Consider the following 19,867-nt stretch of genomic DNA (forward strand, 5'->3'; position numbering starts at 1 on the left):
TCAGAGGAAAAGTTAAGGACTCAAATGAACTAGGCATGCATTTCTTTATGATAGTACAACAGGCATTGCTGACATATTGGCCAACTCAGGTATAGCCTAACAAGTAACAAACAAGCATTCGAATCAAGCAATACAGCAAAGCAGACAACTGAACTATTTGTTAGTCTGTAGGATTACAGGTTGAGGGCACAAGCCAAGAAAGGAGACCACACGCATTACATTTCACATGTACTAAAACACACTGGCTTACCATATGTTGTTGTGAAGCCTCGCTGCTGTTGCAATGTTCTTTGAAGATATCGTCAGCATCCCGTGGTTGCAAATCTAGTTGTTGTAGTTTATTCTGCACCCTCTATTTAGGTAAAATTAATTTTAATCGCATGCACTGGTTCGAATTGATCATCAATGGTTCATCTAAACTAATGATAGAAGGGTGTGTGCTTACACGACAATATATCTGCTTCACTCTATTTTTATGCTTGTTCGAGGTGCTAGCCCCAAAAGAACAAATATTTTGCTTGATGGGGTTGGCAGCTCCATAATTAATAGAGGCATCAAATTAGTCATGCAACTTGGGAAGATCAAGAAGACACAAAAAAGTAACGAGCAGAGGCTCGGAGCAGTGATGTAATAGCTAGCATCAGAAAATGTAGGGTAAAACAAACAAAAAGCAGCGGAACCACATGCTAGTTTGCTGATGTGTAATTAAGCATAGAGAACATGAAGCAGTCTGATGGAACCAACAGGTGGCATCAGAACAACACCATTATCATAAATATAGCATGCAAGCAGTAAAATAGTAGGCAGTGATATCTAGGAAGTACAGTAATACTTAGGACAAAACTAAAGCATATTAACTACATGTGCACTGGTATGTAATTTAGCACATGTAACATGTTCACTGCCAGAAGTATGGCCCTACAGGTGCAAGTAGAATAACGCGTCTCATGAAAAAATGAATGATACCCTGAAGAAATTGAAAGGTGCGGTGCTTATGCTAAGAAAGTGAACGTATGCGCCGGCCGATGGATAATAGTAACTGATTCTCGGCGGCGTATGGGTATCGTTGTCATACTTGATAGCTAAGGATCATCGATGGTGCTCATGTTGCGGTTGAGTTTGGGCCGGCTGTCGCCGTCGCTGAAGCGGCTCCGATGCTTCGGTTGCGGCGCCTGTCGACATACAAGAAAGCCCATCTGTGGTAAGTGAACAGTTGCACAATAAAGAAGAGAAAAACTGAAGGAGTACAAATCGAAATAACCTGATGAGGCTGCGGCGTCAGTAAAGCAGGGCCGGTGGAGTTGAATATGGCGTCCGTGGAGCGGGTCTGGTGCAGTGGACGAAGGCTTCGGCGGGCGCGGTGTACAGTGCTTTCAGTGAGGCGGATCTGTTGCGGCGGACGAGGGCTTGTATGAAGGGCCAGCAATGGGGCGGACGAGGGAGTCAGTGAAGGGCCTACACTGTGGTGGACGAGGGCACCGGTTAAGCAGATCTGGTGCGGTGGACCATGATGGCGGTCAAGGAGATCTGGAGCGGTGGACAAGCCAGTCGGTGAAGCGGTCCGGTGAGTTGGCAGTTGGGGGTTCCAAGGTGCGAAAGGTAGATCCGGCAGGGTGTGAGGTCCATCGCTGCGGCGGAGGACTAGATTCGGCGGCTTGCCGTGGTTGGGGGGGTTGGGGAGGGGAAGGGGAGGGGCTCTAGAGAAGAATGTTGGGGGCAAAGAGGGGAAAACAATGGAGTTACCAAAGCAGCCCTTTTCCGTTCATGTGGCAGAGGTAAAACAAGAATATTGCAGGGCTAAACTTTCGGGCGCGAGATATTTTGATGTGAGCGGGAAGTTTGAAAGCTTTTGGCGCCTGAAATTATAAGTGTTCTGCTCTTGTACGGCCGACTATGATATCATGGTCGAGAATTTATTTGTTTTGCACGCAAAAAGTGCAAGTTTTGAAAATCAGTGTCTCCAACTCGAACCTTAGATCGTCAATTCAATTCAAATATGGATCATTGAGCTAGTACAAGTAAATACCATCATACGGTCCAATTCAAATGAAATTCCAAATGTGTTTATCCTAAATATGATGACAAAAGCAAAAATGTGTATGTGTATGAATAAAGTGGATGATTATAAAGTTTGAACATGCCCGTATGTGTATATCTCTAGGTTTGATATATGAATTTGAAATCACGAAAACCCGGCTTAAAAATGTACTTGCGTTTAAATGAATTACAAAAGCTAATGATGGAGTCGAATTCCAAAATTCCAGTCTTAGGTTTGTAATTCTGGTACATCAAGGTATATCATGCATGTTCAAAAGTATCGTTATCTCATAGTCCAAACTGTGAAACAAATTGATCAACCATGAGTGCACACACTATTGACCATATATACCTCAATTACGCTAAAGTCCCTCAAATATAGACACCTAACTCATTATCTGAAGCCAACCCCCCACCCCCACCCCCTCCGTCGCACCCCCGCCCCCCACACACGCCGTCTCTCCCCCAGACACGAACACACGAGCACATTAACACCCCCCTCTCTTCTAAAGTCCAGACCCCAATATAGGTCTATTATCACTTTGTCTCTCGGGCATGCACACATCTCTTCCCCCACTCTCCAGGTCTCCCGGCATCTCTCTTTCCCAAGCACACGCACTATGTAGAGTGTATATTTCTCATACACACAAAACGTCGCCCCCAAATGTCTATCTCCCTAGTTATGTGGTTCTCGCACACTCACCTCACACACCACCCCCACTGCAAACAAGCACACTTTTGTCTCCTTGTGCACCGCTCTCCTCTTTCTATTTCTCCCACATGCGGACCCGCCCCAGCTCCTTCCATGTATACATATATGCCGTGACTCTTTCCGTAGCTCCCTAATGTATCATCGTTCTCAATCTCGCACGTTGTTCTCTACACCATCTATTCCAAATCTCTCATGAAGTCCCTATCACACACACGATGACTCGCTTCCCTTACGTCTCCGTACATAGGCCAATTTCGAACAACATCAACATTGTCTCCCTATCTATACGCCACTTATGGACACAAACGACCCCTCTCTCCCCCCGTCTTTTCCTCTCTCTCTCTCTCCATCGCTAGCTCTCTCTCTCTCTCTATCTCTCTCTATCTCGCTCGCTCGCTCTCACACCCCTCTCCCACACACACTCGATGTCTCTTCCAAATAGTCTGCTCCCCGTCCGCACCCATGCTATCCCGCTACTACACATGCCTTTGTCTCTCTTTGACACACATGTCACACCATTCCCCCTTCCCTTATACTAGGTTTACATCATTAGTGGTCTCTCTACTCCACATACACACACTCCCTCTCACACACAAACACGCGCACAAAGACACACAGACACGCACAAACACCCATCTAGCTATTTGGATCCTTCTTTTAAGACACACACCCTTGCATATTCTCTACAACTATAGATATGTATATACCCCCCTCTCTAGCTCAGATGCACACCAAAATACTACATCTCTCTAACTCACACATATCTCCCCATGTCCGCATGTGTATCTCACACACTCACTCTCTGATTATGTCTATGTGTCTCCACGTTACACAACACAAAGCCCCATGTACATGTCTCTCTCTATCCTCCACACACATAGACACAAAGAATCTATTATCATTGCCTCAGTCTCTAGACATATCACACACGCTCTCTCTCTCTCTCTCTCTCTCTCTCTCTCTCTCTCTCTCGCAAACACGCTTAACAAGGGTTTCCCCATGAATAACTTATCGTCTATTCATCAACAGTCGTGGCAGTACGGCGAACACGAGACGTGAAAAAGAATAAATCTACATGTGCGTAGACCACCTAGTATGACTACTAGGACTAGAGCAAGCCGAAAGCGCGCCACCGTCACCCCCTCCATATCGGCGATGGGAAAACCTTTGTTTTACACAGTCGAGAAGTCATTGTGCTAAGGCCCCACATGTTGAGCCGTTGAATAGAATATAGATCCTAGTTTACGGAAACAAGTATCGATAATACATTTGTATCTCCATACTTATATTTCTTCTCTTATAAAAAAACTGAGTTGGTGATGATGGTATGCGTGCCATCTTGCAATAGACCGTCCGATCTGTATCTGACGAATGGAAATTAAACTAAAAGATACCCGCACCTCTCTCCACATTTGCAGACAAGGCCTTCCCTCGTTCATCCTTATCTCCAACAACCTCATTGTTGAGCAATTAAAAAAGGAAGCCTCTGGAACAAACTGGCCTGGTGGCCGCTGCCGGCGTCGTCCATCCCCTTGCCTCCGCTTAGTCTGACCACCAATCACCACCACGCCCCACTCCTCTTCACCTTATCTCCTCTTTCATGAGATATCATTAGTTTTTACACATGGGATTACTCCTGCATGGGTTAATGACAACAAGTGTTTTATAAAAATATGCATCTTGATGTTCCGTGCAATGCACAGACATCTTGCTAGTACTCCTACAGAAGACTAAGTTGGTGATGATGGTGTGTCTGCCATCCGTCATTTCTGACCATTAGATCTACATCTAACGACTGTGAGGTAAGTTGTTATATGTATATTTACAGAAAAACCCATAATTAGTATCTTAAAACCAACCACACCCCTCCCTCACCTCACCAAAACAGCCCAAGGAATATTTTCTGATTGAAACATAATATATCTCTAGTGATATATGTATATCAAAATTAGAGTGTTTTGTATCAAGTTTGTGAATAAGTATTATTCTAATTATGATCCGTTGCAACACACGTGAACATTGCTAGTATTTCCAACCATTCCAAAAAGTGCTAGTATTTCCACAGTTTCGAGTTTTCCATCAAGATATTAGTCACTCATGGTTGATATTTACTTTCAATCACGTACACATAGGCACTATGTAACTAGCCTTGCTTATTGGCTTCCAAAGCTTAACTTTCACTCCTACTTACAATATGTAGAGTATTTAACAAAAAACTACCACTTTCAACCAGCCCTAGGAAGAAACTATTGTACAAAAATAGCAAAAACATACCCAAAATTTCTTAATCCGTGCCAAAAACTACTACCTAGTGCTGATTAGGCTCGTTTAAACCCGTTTATGACAGGGTTGGCCCACACGTACGTGCTGACGAGGAAGCTTAAACCAACACATTTTGTTTGACCGTTGACACGAGGGACCCACATCTGACCTTCTATCCTGTTATATACCCCCTCAAATCATTATTTTTCCTGAACATTACTTCAAACAGTACTAATGCGTGTTCGTCGGTGGCGCCGGTGATGAGGGAGTTGGGCGCCGCTCCGCCGGACGGGCCGGACGCCGCGCTGGCCTCCGCACGGGTTGGCAGGCTGGCCCGAGCGTGACTCACGCACGAGCAAGCCGCCGCGCTGGACTTCGCTCGGGCCAGATGGCTGGCCTTAGCGCGGCGCGTGCGAGCAAGCCTCCACGCCGCCGCGCCAATCTAGCTAGCAAACCTTACAAACAAGCAGCTGGACGGAGCTATCTTGGCTAGCTAGCGGCCGCGAGCTCCGGATGGAGCTGGCATCCGGGCTGCCGCAAGATGGGCTCCGCACCGCGGGCGGTAGCTGCGTCCCATGGCCGAGGATGACTAGGTGGACGGGCCAGTGGTAGGAGGTCACTCGAGGATTTTTGTGCAGACTGACATGTAGGTCCCACAAGTCATAACGCCTAACTTGCTGGTCGAATAGAAGGCGTTGACTTAAGGGGCGACATGGTTGAAATGTGCCTATGACGACACTTTGTAGAGTAGTCGTTTCTTGGTAGGGCTGGTTGGTAAGGGCATGTACAATGGTTGATAAGGTAGTCTTATCTTAAGTCTACCACGTATGCAAGTGGTAGTGGTTTCTTGGCATTATTAGTGGTTTCTTGGCATTATTAGTGGCTTCTTGTAAGGAACAATGTACTACTAGCGACAAAAGGTGATGCTAGGTTGCGTTGTACTCCAACGAGTACTACTAGTGGTCGCAGGAGTGTATACCTCGTTTTGTGGGTTCGATCCCGGCCGAACGCACAACGGCCTTTTTTTAAATAGTAACTTCGCTGCGAGCCAATATTGTACACGGGAAGTTTGAGTTTTGAAGTTGAACGGACATGTCGCACCACAATCTGGGTGCACTGGATAGCCCAGCCACGCGAATGGGGTTTCCTTCCCATTATCTTGTGGCTCGCGTGCTCGCCCTAGCCGCACCTTGCTTGCAGCTTCCTCATCAGCTAGTAGCATATTTAAACTAGCGCCTCCCAATTAAGCCCGAGGAGCCGGAAAAGCCTGGCGCGACATTGGGAACTGTGCAATATGGCTCTGTATGTAAAGTGCTAGTACTCTACTACTCTGTAGCTTGTGGCGTTGCATGCATGGACTTCACTCCATTATCGGCTCTATAAAAGAAATTCCTCTTGACGTGATTTTTTTAAACGGAGGCAAAAACTTTGCCTCATCTCATTCATAAAGAAGGAACTACTAACAAAGTTCGACGAGATCCATTACACCTCCACAAATGGAAGCGAAAAGCCTAGTCTCGCTGTATCAAATAACTCAAATGTTCTGCCCCCGCAGTAACTGTCGCTGATAAACAGGCTGCTAGTGTGTGCGTGAGAGGAGCGGCTGAGTAGGCCAGCTACGCGCTTGAATATAGCACCGAGAGTACCCACTACGCAGGTGTACTTTCCCTGCATTGATAGTACAACGATGGTTCTAGAGAACAATACTACCCTCCACTTCCAACTGTAGCTCCTTGGCCCTGAGATTAAGAGTTCAAAACTGGTGCACTATACTAGAAGTACAGTACATCGCACTACTAGTTGACAAAGTAGTACTAGTACTGCTACAGTACGAGTACGTAGTAAATAATAGCCTCACCCCTTCGCTAAGGAATGATCGAGGAGCTACAGTTAGAAGGGATGAGGCCCTACAGTTACTACACTCTTATCTCCTCCTTGCCAGTTCCCCTCCCCCCGAAGAGAAGGCAGTTCGACACTGCTCCCATGGATTCGCCAGGCGGTTCTCCTCCTCGTCGGGGCTGGGAGACCTTGGACGACGATCCTCTGGGAGAAATCGCACGCCGCTCCGACATCCTCACCGCCGCAAGACTCGGTGCTTCCTGCACTAACTTTTTCAAGAAGGTGCTTAAACAGGCTTGGGAAAAGGCCATGCTTGTTGGTCTTCCATGCGTCCTCGAGGAGAAGGTTCTTCTATGGGACAATCCTCCGAACAGTCCACCGCTCCCTGGCCATGGTTGCACGTTGACTCCGCTAGAGTTGCCGACGTTGAGAGGCAGTCGGATTTTGTCCGTTGAGCAGGTCAGTCATGGAGTTTGATCATGTAGTACTTAGTTATTCCATTTCCATCCTGTAATTTCTCCACTGCCCACCGTCTTATATACAGGTCTAGGTCGGTGCCAACGAAGATTGGCTTGCATACCTCCGGCCGGATACCACCATCATTTTGCACAACATCCATAGCAGTGCGGCCGTTCCCGTAGACCCCTTCTCAACCATTGGGATCGGCCTTCCGGACTGGCTGGGCTTGAATACGTATGATGATGCCTACATGAGATTGAAGAAGATAGCAATTGCGGACCCGCCGACAAAGCGACACGGCTACGACGATTACTATCTCATCGCGGTGTTCGACATAAGGATTGCCATCAATGCAAGAGGTAGTAACGGCAGAGGCTGGCGCATGTTGGCGGTGGCAGATTTGTACCCCTACACGTTCGAAGACGCCGTGCGCCATCTAGGCCGCATCTTCGCGGTGACAAGCCAGGGGACTTGTTTCATCTGGTTGCCATCCTACGGTACGGGAGATTACAAACGGAATGCACAAACCATCATTTGCATCCCTAACGGCACTCCATTATTTGGCAGGGACCAGTCATCTCCGATCAAAATAAGATCGCTGATCCTGGATGTGCATTTGCATCCGCGATTCGGTCTAACTTGGAACCTTGTAGCTGACTTTGGCATATTGGGATCAACTATCTTAGTTGTCGTTACCCATGGTACCACTGATGTGCAACATGGTCACACAATCTACCATGATCGGACCTTCACCATCTACCCAGGTATTCCATTTAGTATTATACTCTCGCCTTCTCCTTCGTTGTTGTACTACTTACTAGTACTAGTAGGAGTACTTTTTACCTTGGAGGACGCGTATAGCTAGCTAGGCCCTTGAAGACTTGAACCCACTAGCTGCCACCATTTTTGTTTTTCCATGTCTTACTATCTCATGCATGTAGCCAAGAGTGGCTATATATAATAAGCCGGTTATTTTACTTCCTCTATACCGGAGTAGTACTATTTTCTGCACAGTATTACTGACTGCCATATTTGAGCATAACATTATTATGCATGGACCTTGACTGTGTACATCACCATGTGTCCAGATCTGAGATGCCGCGTGTACCATATGAACGGCGCCGGGTTCGACCCCCGTGATGCTACGTGGGTGCCGAGGAACACTCTTGGAGAGTACTCGCTTTTCATTGGGGACAGCTACCCCATTGTGAAGCGGATGCCACCTTCCGTGCACGACACCGAAGGCCTGCCGTTCATGAAGCATGGTTGTGTCTTTGGTGCGCACCGCCGGACGAACGACATGCTGGGACACGCTATCCCTGATTTATGGCACTTCAGCTTGGATGAGTCTCCATCGTATGGAACCAGACTAGAAAGTTGCGACAATGATTCCTGTTGCCCACTGCTATGGATCGTGCCATCCATGAAGAACACCTGGGACTGGAACCTGGAGGAGGACATGTAGCCCATCTATAACGTGTAAGTGGGGTATGGTAAATTGTGAAAGGTAGCGCTGTGAATATATGTAGACTAGTCGTGCACAAATTTATCACATGAATTGGAGATGAACTTGTGTGGCATACTGGCATTTGTCCTTTAGAATTTATTACTAGCAAATGTGTTATGTGTACGTGCAACTTGTGTGGTTGTCGCACGGGATCCAACACGCTCTTTGAGAAAAAAAGGTGGCACAACTTCGGATATAGGTGACGTGGTGGCATCATACAGTAGCATCGTTCGCTATAGTTGTAATACTCCTACTAGGACGACAACTCCTATGAAACCTTGCGCTTGGCTCTTTGCCTCTTCAGGAGGTTCAACAGTTTGTACTCGTGTGAACCTTGCACTTGGCTCTTCGCCTCTTCGGAAGGTCCAACAATGATGATACTACAGTACAATATGCTTCTGGCAATCTGACACTGATTGAACTGATGCACGTCCACCGTGAGGGTGAGGGCGAGCGAGGGGGAGAGGGAGAGGGCGCTGTAATCAAAACCCTATCCTCGTCCTACAAGCCACCGCGCGCGTGGGCGAGGGAGAGGCGTAGTAAGGAAGCTTCTCCTCGTTAGGCGAGTTGACGGGACACATCAAAGCAGTACTAGTACTAGTTCTTTCCAGTAATATGGCTTAATTTGAAACGAGAAAAATACACTGGTGGTCAACGTATGTAACAATACGCTCTTTACGGTCACTATATATAGTTTTGCGGTGATTATACGATCACTAGCTCATCGTAGGGCACCGTATTTCACCCTACTGACCGGCCACATAGTCGACGTGGCACTTTGTTGACTGGTTAAATTGTCACATGGTTTCTGGGTCCCACCTGTCAGTTGGCAGAGCAAAGAAATCAGTTAAACAAAACTTTATGCAGGCGCGACAGGAGTCCAACCCTTGCGCGCGAACCATCCTGGCTGTGTATTTGAGTGCATGCACGTGTACTCCCTCGGTCTTCCAACAAAGAGTGTACATCGGCTAAAAAACAAAGAGTGTACGTCTACACTTCCAATGCATTTAGCCTTTAATCTAAAATCGATATTGATTGACTAATGCACCAACTTGTGCTCTAGCTATAGGCTACATGTCTATCCTTAATTATAGCATGCAACAACCTTGATTTAATCTTCTTCTCTCAATGGCCGCATGCACACATAAGGCTGGTAGTAATGGGGAGTATCATATGCAAGATACTAGTGTATGATACTACATCCGTAATGCATGGTACTCCCTCCATTCCCTTATACAAGGCCACTATGAAAAATACATTTTGCATCTATACAAGGCCACTAAGAGTAACCGAGGCAAAATTTAATGATGTTTTCTCGTAGTAGCAACTTGTTTAATACTTGCATGCATGTAGTCATAATGACAGTGTGCTACTTTCTTCTCATTCCTTCCTTGCATGCATGCAGACGTATTAATGATTCCAGATAACAAGAAGAAAAGTTGGCTTCTAAAGTAGTCATTAAATTTTACCCAGGTACCTGTAATTTGAGTTTGTGGCCTTGTATAAGGGAATGGAGGGAGTATCATATGTTGGTATCATATAGGACTACATTTATTTCCATGCATGACACAAAGTAGTACATCATTTAATATGATAGGGTATCATGATATGATACTCAAGCCTCTCTGCGTGCATGATACTACCTATGATACTCACATTACGACCAGCCTAAATCTGCTACTTTTGGGCGTTAATTATGCCCTGGTCAATGTGTAAATCTCTAAATGTACAGTCTTTCACGGACGTAGGGAGTAGGTTGAGCACTTGAGCGCGAGCGTGTGTGTTGCGTCGTGTGCTGTGTGCCGCATGGGTGCGTGAGTGTTGCGTGCGTCCATGTGTACGTGTGAGTGTTGCATGTTGCATGCATGCATGAGGCTTTTACTCCCTCCCATTGACATGTTCATATTTCAAGCTTCCTCTGTTCCCTCCATATGGTGATACTCCCCCTGTTCCCAAATACGGAGTAAAAGCCTCCCTCTGTTCCAAAATACGGAGTATTAGTCTTTCTAGAGATTTCAACAAGTGACTACGTACAGAGCAAAATGAGTGAATCTACACTCTAAAATATGTCTACATACATCCATATGTTGTATTCCATTTCAATGTCTAAAAAGACAATATTTAGGAAAGGAGGGAGTAGCAAATAAACATCAAGTTCTCTTGTTTTTCCCTCCTTGGTCACGGTGCACAACCAAAGATGGCTTATTCACCTGGATGGAGGGAGTAGATGGTCAAAGTTTGACACAAAATTAATGCATCGGTAAACATAATTTTTTGAGGAAAACAAGTGCATTAGTTGAGTGTTTTTGCAAACTACAAAAATTATTCCACCACTCATCATCTACCTTGGTTGGTGAGATTTTTGAATTGAGCCCTATAAACCGGAAAGGAGGTAGAACTATTGCATACATGCATAGGGATACTGTAGATAGGAAGTCTTCGCGATCCATTATTCCCCATCTTGGTCAGAGAGAACTATTCAACTAGTCTTCACAGTGAAGTGAAAATACACGTTGCAGCAGATGAGACACTTAATTAATAAGCTGAACTAGCGTGTTGGTGTTACTAAATCAGCCTTACCCAGTACTGCCATCATGTTTGCCAGTGGAGCACGCTTCCGCAAATACGACTACGCACCTCTCTCCTCCATTAACTAACATATGGGAACTCTTGAGGTAGACCCACATGTAATCGACGTAACTATTTACACTCCGAAGGACGGTATATCCTGGTAGTAGTACTAGTAGAATTGAGATTTAATGCACTTTCTTCCCCGTCTTACACTCTTCTTCCTCCTCTCTTCTTCTTCCTCCTCTCTTCCCCATCATCGGCCGCACACCATTTCCCCCCGCTCACTGCTCGCCCGCCCGCGCCATCTTCCTTGGTAGCTCGCGTGTACCATATCCCCCCGCTCACTTCTCGGCCACACACGCCATCTTCTTCGCTCGCCCGCCCGAATCCACTTCCCCGCTGGCTCACAGGCACCGAAAACCCTAGTCACCCAGTGCCCTAAAAACCCCTATGGCAGAACCGACTGGCACGTAGAGCCGCAATTGGAATTCCCTCCCCGATGTTCTCTTGGAGCAGATTTGTAATCGTATGGACCTGCTCAGCACCGTCCGTCTGGCCGCATGCTCGGTGTCTTTGTACCGTCTACTTGTCTGCAACTGGCCGGGCTCTTTTCAAGACACCCTGCTTGCTGATGCCCGATCCTCGCAGGTGGTCCAGACACCGACTTGACGATCCTACGGAGGTTGCCGTGGTGCCCCTCGACATGCTACCACTACCCATCCACCTATCCTTCATGCGCGGCCACTACTGGGCGGGCATGAAGGCCAACTGGATCGTCCTCATCCACCAATCCAGTAGTCCGTGGCATCTCGTGGATATCTACACGCAGCGAGAGATCACCCTTCCATCGTTGGATACCGCCGCCATCGAGCCTCGCGGCCCACCGGACACTCCTGCCTACTACGCACGAGACGTGTCGAGCTTTTGGCTCGACCTCTGTTTGCTAATCTGCGAAGTGCCCACACCATCAGCAGACTACATGGATTACAAGCTCATTGCCATGTTCAACATGGGATTAGTCTATCTGGAATCCGGTCACCATTCATGGTTATGGCTCATCGTCAATCCTCTGCAGCCAACATTTCTGTCTGGTGCTATAGTGCACGATGGCATCGTTTACGCGGTCGACGCATAGATTGGCTGCCTATACTGGTGGAATCTATCGTCGTGTAATTGTTCTATCTCATCTCATCTTTACCTTATGAATACGACTGCCTGTTCATTGTTACAAATTTAGAATATATAGTATGTCTCTAACCACATCATTGCTATATGTTCCTCTCATTTCCTAGATTTTTATGACCACACATATTATTGTTAGAGTTGATATGAGAACAATTGGCATCTAATGATTGTTAGAATAGATATTATGAGTATAACCTCATGATTGCTATATGTTACTCTCATTTCCAGGATTTTTATAACAACGCATGTTAGTGCTTAGAGTTGATATGATAACTGTAGTAAGTGCTATGGTAGAATATAAGTAGGCCCTGTCATATATGTTTTCCTCTCATTGTTTCATGATGTTTGAACCATGATATATTGCTAGAATATGAAAGCCATTGGCTTATTTTTTTTAACTTGGGGTATGATTATGACCACGGCATTGCAATTCTCTGTCTATGATATGTGTCACTATTATAATAATCTTAATTCCACACATACTCTGAACATGATTGTTTATTTTTGTCCTTTTGGTCTCCAATTTGAATTGTTGCAGCAGACGCAAATGCACTGACCTTCATGATTCCAGGACCTGGAATCATACCAGCCGATGGGTGGTGGTTTATCGCTCGTTCAGCTGACGGCGGTCATTTGATGCTCATTTGCATGTACCAAATTGACCAAACCATTTCATCAAACCACATGCAGTATAATGCCTGGGGCATTCGTGACATTGATGGCTATGGCTGCTTCGTGTTCAAGAAAGATCCCAGCTCCGTTGGGCCGGGCGTATTCAACTGGAGGCGGGTTTACAGCCTCGGCAATCACTCCATGTTCCTCGGGCTCAATTATCCGATCATCCAACCAATCATCGATCATATCACCGGCGATGATTACCGTGCTATGCAACTTCCATTCGCCAGTGGGAACTGTGTTTACACATCATACCATGGGTTTCATGAATCACCACATCCAGAGATTCGTCGACACAGCTTGTTGCTAGATAATCTTCAGTGTGTGAAAGGCATCAAGCTTCCATGCGATGGATGGCTTTTGCAAACCCGACATGCGGCGATGTGGTTCATGCCAACAGCAAATATGCACAACTTGATTCGTACTGATATCTAGACTGAGCCATGTATCCTGCTGCTGTAGCATGACCCTCTTTTATTGGATATTATGTACTGTTGTTAGTTTGAAGCACTCCTCTGGTTTGAAGGATAGATACCTTTCTGGGATCAATTGCATCCTAACTCACCTGCGTGGGATGTACTGAAAATGATGATGGAGATGTTGTGCAGAAGCCATATATATATATGTATATATATATATATATGTATATATATATATATAAAGTGTGTACTTGTTGGTGAAAGTGTTGTCCAATGGGAATTATATTTTGTATTACTCATGTAGCCTACAAAGTCTGTCGCACAACGTTGTAACTTCTTACCCCATTTCTAAATTTGTACTAGTCCTCTATACCGTATATTGCGCTACTCGTACTACTACCTCACTCCTGGTTTACTGGTCGCCTTCGTAATTTGTGTCAAAATTTGACCATAAATTTCACTGACTAAATGTTAATGCACGTCACAAAAAATTATATCGTTTTATTCGTATTTGAACATAGTTTCCAATGGAATAATTTTTGGTGACATGCATTGACATTTTATTAGTTAAACCTATGGTTAAAATGTGACACTAAATATGACTAGTAAGTAGTACAGTAGCAGTACTAGTATAGGTCGGTCAAATTATTCATCATGTGTTCGCATTGAATTGACGTGACAACACGCTGCGCGTGAGGTGATACAAGAATCTCGGCGGCATGTTCGGGTATTGTGGACTTCATATTTGGAGTACTACCACTTATCTGTCGAAATCTTTCATCATTCACTTAAAACAGTCGATTGATCATACATTGAGTACCATATAACCGGAATTAACCGATGAAACTCCAAGAAGGATTGGTCGGTGCTGCCGGCTGGCGTCAAGTTCGATCCCACGGATCAGGAGCTGATCGAGCACCTTGAGGCCAAAGTGAGTGCTGACGGCGCGAGATCTCACCCTCTCATTCATTTGTTCATACCAACCATCGACAGCGAGCACGGCATATGCTACACCCATCCGGAGAAACTTCCAGGTAAGACACCGATCGGCCGTCTACTTGCACAAACATATTCCTTTGTTTATATCTCAATTTTTCTTTCTAGACGCAGAACTAGTGAAGCAATTACAATTTGACAATTAATAAAAAGTGAAACAAGTGACTGCAACATGCCAAAGATGTTATGAAAATGCCAACTACGTACACTAAAACCTGTATTCGACAATACTGCAGGTATCACACTGAGTGGCCTAAGCAAGCATTTCTTCCAACGCAATTCCAGGGCATCCAAAACGGGCACGTGGACGCGTAGCAAGATACAGTCGGAGTGCGGCATGCACGCGATGTGGCACAAGACCAGCAATACCTTGCTGGTGATGTTCAATGGCCGGCAGACGGGCAACAAAAAGGTTCTGGTGCTGCACACCAACAAGAACTTCGATCATTCCCGCAAAAAAAACTTCGACCCGCAGAGGACCAACTGGGTGATGCACCAGTACCACCTCGGGGACCTGGAGCAAGAGAAGGAGTGGGAGCTAGTCCTCTGCAAGATTTTTTACTACACGAACACTAGGGCCAGGACTAAAAAGATTATAAGTTAGTTTGGTATTGGTACTTGTACTACCTTGTCGTCCGCAAGTTTGTATTGCTCTTAACGATCTTTCGGTATGAACTTGGCATTTGCTTCCAACCATCATGCCGAGGGTCAACGTGGATATAAAGTTGAATCATTTGTTTCGAAACGAATTTTCTAGCACCTCATTTTTATTTGATGGGTAGCATAAGCACCTGCCGTTCGAATACCCAGTTCTCCAAATTTTTCAAAACAAGTGCATGCACTTATTATCACGATGAAAAAACAATATACCTGCTGCATCCCAGTTATCAGTCTGTACTTGCAGAATTCTCTCGTTTATTGAGCAGGTATATTGTTTTTTCAGGTCGAGCAAGTTTCAACTGGGCTGTAGACTTCCCAGGCTTGGTTTTGTTTTTAACAGGCCTAGCCCATGACGACAACGGGGCACAAAGATCCAGCAGGTATCTACTGGCCTCTGGCCTGCCATCGTTAGTTATATTTTGTCTTACAACATCCGCAGGCAGTTTTTTTAGTGAATCAAACACACAGCCCAGTTCTATTTTCCTCTTGAAACGCCATCTCCTACTTCCGTTTTCTAATCTCTACCTATAGTTTTACTAGTTCATATACACGTATCATTATATTGAAAATACATAAAGTTCCCTTTTTATATTTACATCCTTATTTTTGTTGTTGTTTTCCCTCCCAGCGCTGTTTTTTTACCACTGGTTTTCCTTAAACCAACTCAATTGTCCCACGTCTTGTTTGCTTACAAAAACAAAAAGATATTTTCGGCAAATCAATAAGTTCTTAAAAAACGTTTATCATTTTGGGATTACAACAGTTCGGACTCCACCGAAATATGCAAAATAAGGTTGAACTTTTTGACCGTGGTCCTGGGTAGAAAATGGGCTGTAGTAAATTACTTAACAATTAGCAAATGGGCTGCAAATTATTAAAAAATAGCAAAGGGCTCTATGTTGTCTGCCACAGATTTGGAGGCTAACTTGTGGGCCTACTAAGTTCATCCGTACACAAGGTTTTTCAAAAAAGAAACTTAGTCAACAATCGACTCTACCAGCGTCAGACCGTTAGATGTCAATCTAACGGCAATCGTGCTTCTTCAGTCTCTGATCTTCCTCCTCCAGCCGCCCAAACCAGCGCCGACGGAACCGCCTGCTCCCGCCTCCCGTAGTCGGCTGTGCTGTCGGGCAGGCCTCACGGCCCCACCATACTCGCATCCCTGGCCTAGCTATCCCTCTACTTACCCACACCTCCTGTTATTTTCCGGCGACGGCAGCCGAACCAGTCAACCCTCGCACTCCCCACCGCGTGGGCAGCCACTGTCGTGTCTTCCCCGGCTCCGTGTCGTTCCCTTCGTAGGCCTCGCCGTCGTCCACCGCCCTGGCGCTCTCGGCGCGGCGTGGTCAATGAACGACATCCATCGGAAGTGGACTGTATGTGGAGAGGCTGACAGCTGGGTCCACGGCTGCACACAAGGAAATGCCTCCTTATTACGCGCAAAATAATGATTCCTCCACCTTACATCTGGGACCAACCGAAAGGGCCTTTGTATTTCGCGAAGAAAACATTCCCGCCGCTGACAGCTTGGGCCCACCAGCTATATCTTCGCACGCAAGGAAGTGCTTCCTTATTACGCAAAAAAATGAATACTCCCCCTGCTAGCTGGGACCCACCATATGGGAGGCTGACTTGTGGGCCTACTAAGATGACGGGGACGGAGGGCTTTGTCAACTTAGTCAATATGAACGATTCTAGCTCCAGTGACCGTACGATGTCCATCCAACGGCCATAGTGCTTCTTCAACCTCTGGTCTTCTTGCTTCAACCTCCGTGCCGCCTGCTCCTGCCTCCCGTGTCCGGCTGTGCTGCCACCGCTGGCCATGCAATCCCTCTATAGTTACCCACACCTCCTGTTATTCTCCGGCGATGGCAGCCTCACACCGCAGCCAAAGCAGTCAACCCACGTACTCCCCTCCGCGTGGGTATCCACTGCCGCGTCTTCCCCGGCTCCGCGTCGTCCCCTTCCTAGGCCTCACCGTCGTCCACCACCCTGGTGCTCTCGGCGTGGCATGGTCAATATGGTCAACGACCGACTTCCGAAGGAAAAATACTGTACGTGGAGAGGCTGACAGCTGGGTCCACGGCCGCAGCAAGGAAGTGCCTCCTTATTACGCATAAAATAATTATTCCTCCACCTGACAGAAGGGACCCACCAGACGGGCCACCGTATTTCGCAAAAAAAAACCTTTCCCCCTGACTGCTGGGACCCACCAGCTACATCTTCGCACGCAAGGAAGTGCGGCCATATTACGGGCAAAAAAAATGATTCGCCCCCCTGACTGCTGGGACCACCAGCTACATCTTCGCACGCAAGGAACTGCCTGACAATCGGGACCCACCTGGTCGAAGCGTACGTAGCATTGTCATTCTGGTCGCGAACATGTACGTACATACTGGTCGATCGGTCTGTCTGCAGGCTGCAACGATGAACTGTGGGCGTGTAAGGAAGGGCACATGTCGTAGTAGAGGCGCTCACGTAGCATGTACACGTACGTACAGCGGCCAGGGTGCAAGAAAGTAAATACGGCCACGTACGTACATACGGGCGGGGTCTCGAACACCTACTCGCGCATACGTACGGCCAGGGCTCGTGTACATGGCTGGGTCGGAACGGAGAAACTGTGTCGTCGTGTTCATGGGGAGGCAACGGAATGCGTCGTGTTCATCGGGAGGCAACGGAACGCGTGCTGTTCATCAGGAGCCAACTGGCTTGGACGGAACAGCTGATGGAAACGAGGCATGGCATACCGCAGAACGGAGGAAACAGCCTTGTGTTCGACCGGCCACGGTCGAAATGGGATCTTGTTCATCAGGAGGGGTCTGGCGTACCGCAAAACGGAGGAAACAGACCTCCTACTGTGGAAACGGGGTCCTGTTGATCGGGAGGGGTGTGGCGTACCGCAAAACGGAGGAAACGGACTTGTGTTGGAGCGCTATGGCCGAAACGGGGGTCCTGTTCATCGGGAGGGGTGTGGCGTACCGCAGAACGAGACTCCACGGGATATTGTTCATCTACACCGTCGACCTCCTCCAGCCTCCACGGGCTACTGTTCATCCACCGTCGACCTCCTCCAGCCTCCACCTGCGACTGTTCATCCACGGGCTCCTTTTCATCCAGCCTCCACCGCGCGCTCCTCCACCGGCTACTGTTCAACCAGCCCGCTCCACGGGGTCCTGTTCAACCACCCCTCCATGGGCTACTGTTCATCCAGCCCTCCATCGGCTACTGTTCAACCAGCCCTCCACGGGGTCCTGTTCATCCAGCCCTCCACGGGGTCCTGTTCATCCAGCCCTCCATAGGGTCCTATTCATCCAGCCCTCCACAGGGTCATGTTCATCCACTGGCTCAATCGATCGGGGTACTATTCATCTAGCGGCAACGGCCTCTACTACCACGGGGTCCTGTTCATCCAACCCCCCACCGGGAACTGTTCATCCAAACCCCCCTACAACGCTCACTGATCATCTAGAGGCAGCATCAATCGGCTTCAGTTAGCAGCAGTAGCGAAGGAATCACTCGAGTTTAGTTAACAGCAAGGGATCGATCGATCGCTCGTGTTCAGTAATGCGTAGCCTGCAGTGCAATCGCTCGGGTTCAGTTAGAGCCCAACGCCTCGCTCGGGTTCAGTTAGAGCGCAATGCCTCGCACACACGCACGTACGTACGAGAGAAACGTGCATCGCTTGGCCCCCGACCACCCACCGTAACCAGGAACTCCCCGATATTTTCCTCGCCCTCGCTTCTACCACAGTTTTTTCCATCATGGACGGCCCAAATAATGTTATGCAGCTGCGTCTCCGGCCCGCCCAGGACGAAAAGCCCATTTTCTCTCATGATTTTTTGTCATAGAAGTAGGAGCCCACCACATGTATGATGATACCGGGTTTTGTCACAATCATCGTCATAGAAGTGTCATAAGTATGACAGAATTTTTTTTGTTCGGCCCAAAATGTCACGGATATGTCTTTTTTTTGTAGTGCATACCTACCTATTATGGCATTTCCGTAGCCATTCCAAGATATATTGCCATGCAACTTTCCACTGTTCCGTTTATTATGACACATTCCATCATTGTCATATTGCTTTGCATGATCATGTAGTTGACATCGTATTTGTGGCAAAGCCACTGTTCATAATTCTTTCATACAGGTCACTCTTGATTCATTGCACATAGCGGTACACCACCGGAGGCATTCATATAGAGTCATATTTTGTTCTAAGTATCGAGTTGTAATTCTTGAGTTGTAAGTAAATAAAAGTGTGATGATCTTCATTATTAGAGCATTGTCCCATGTGAGGAAAGGATGATGGAGACCATGATTCTCCCACAAGTCGGGATGAGACTCCGGACGAAAAATAATAATTATAAATAAAAAAAGAGGCCAAAAAATGAGAGAAGGCCCAATAAAAAATGAAAGAAAAGAGAGAAGGGGCAATGTTACTATCCTTCTACCACACTTGTCTTCGTGAGCAAGCGAGTTGGATGCACACCCACTTAGTTTCTTTTTGAGCTTTCATAAACTTATAGCTCTAGTGCATCCAT

The sequence above is a fragment of the Triticum aestivum genome, chromosome 2D (genome assembly GCF_018294505.1).
Source record: "Triticum aestivum cultivar Chinese Spring chromosome 2D, IWGSC CS RefSeq v2.1, whole genome shotgun sequence".
Classification (NCBI taxonomy): domain Eukaryota; kingdom Viridiplantae; phylum Streptophyta; class Magnoliopsida; order Poales; family Poaceae; genus Triticum; species Triticum aestivum.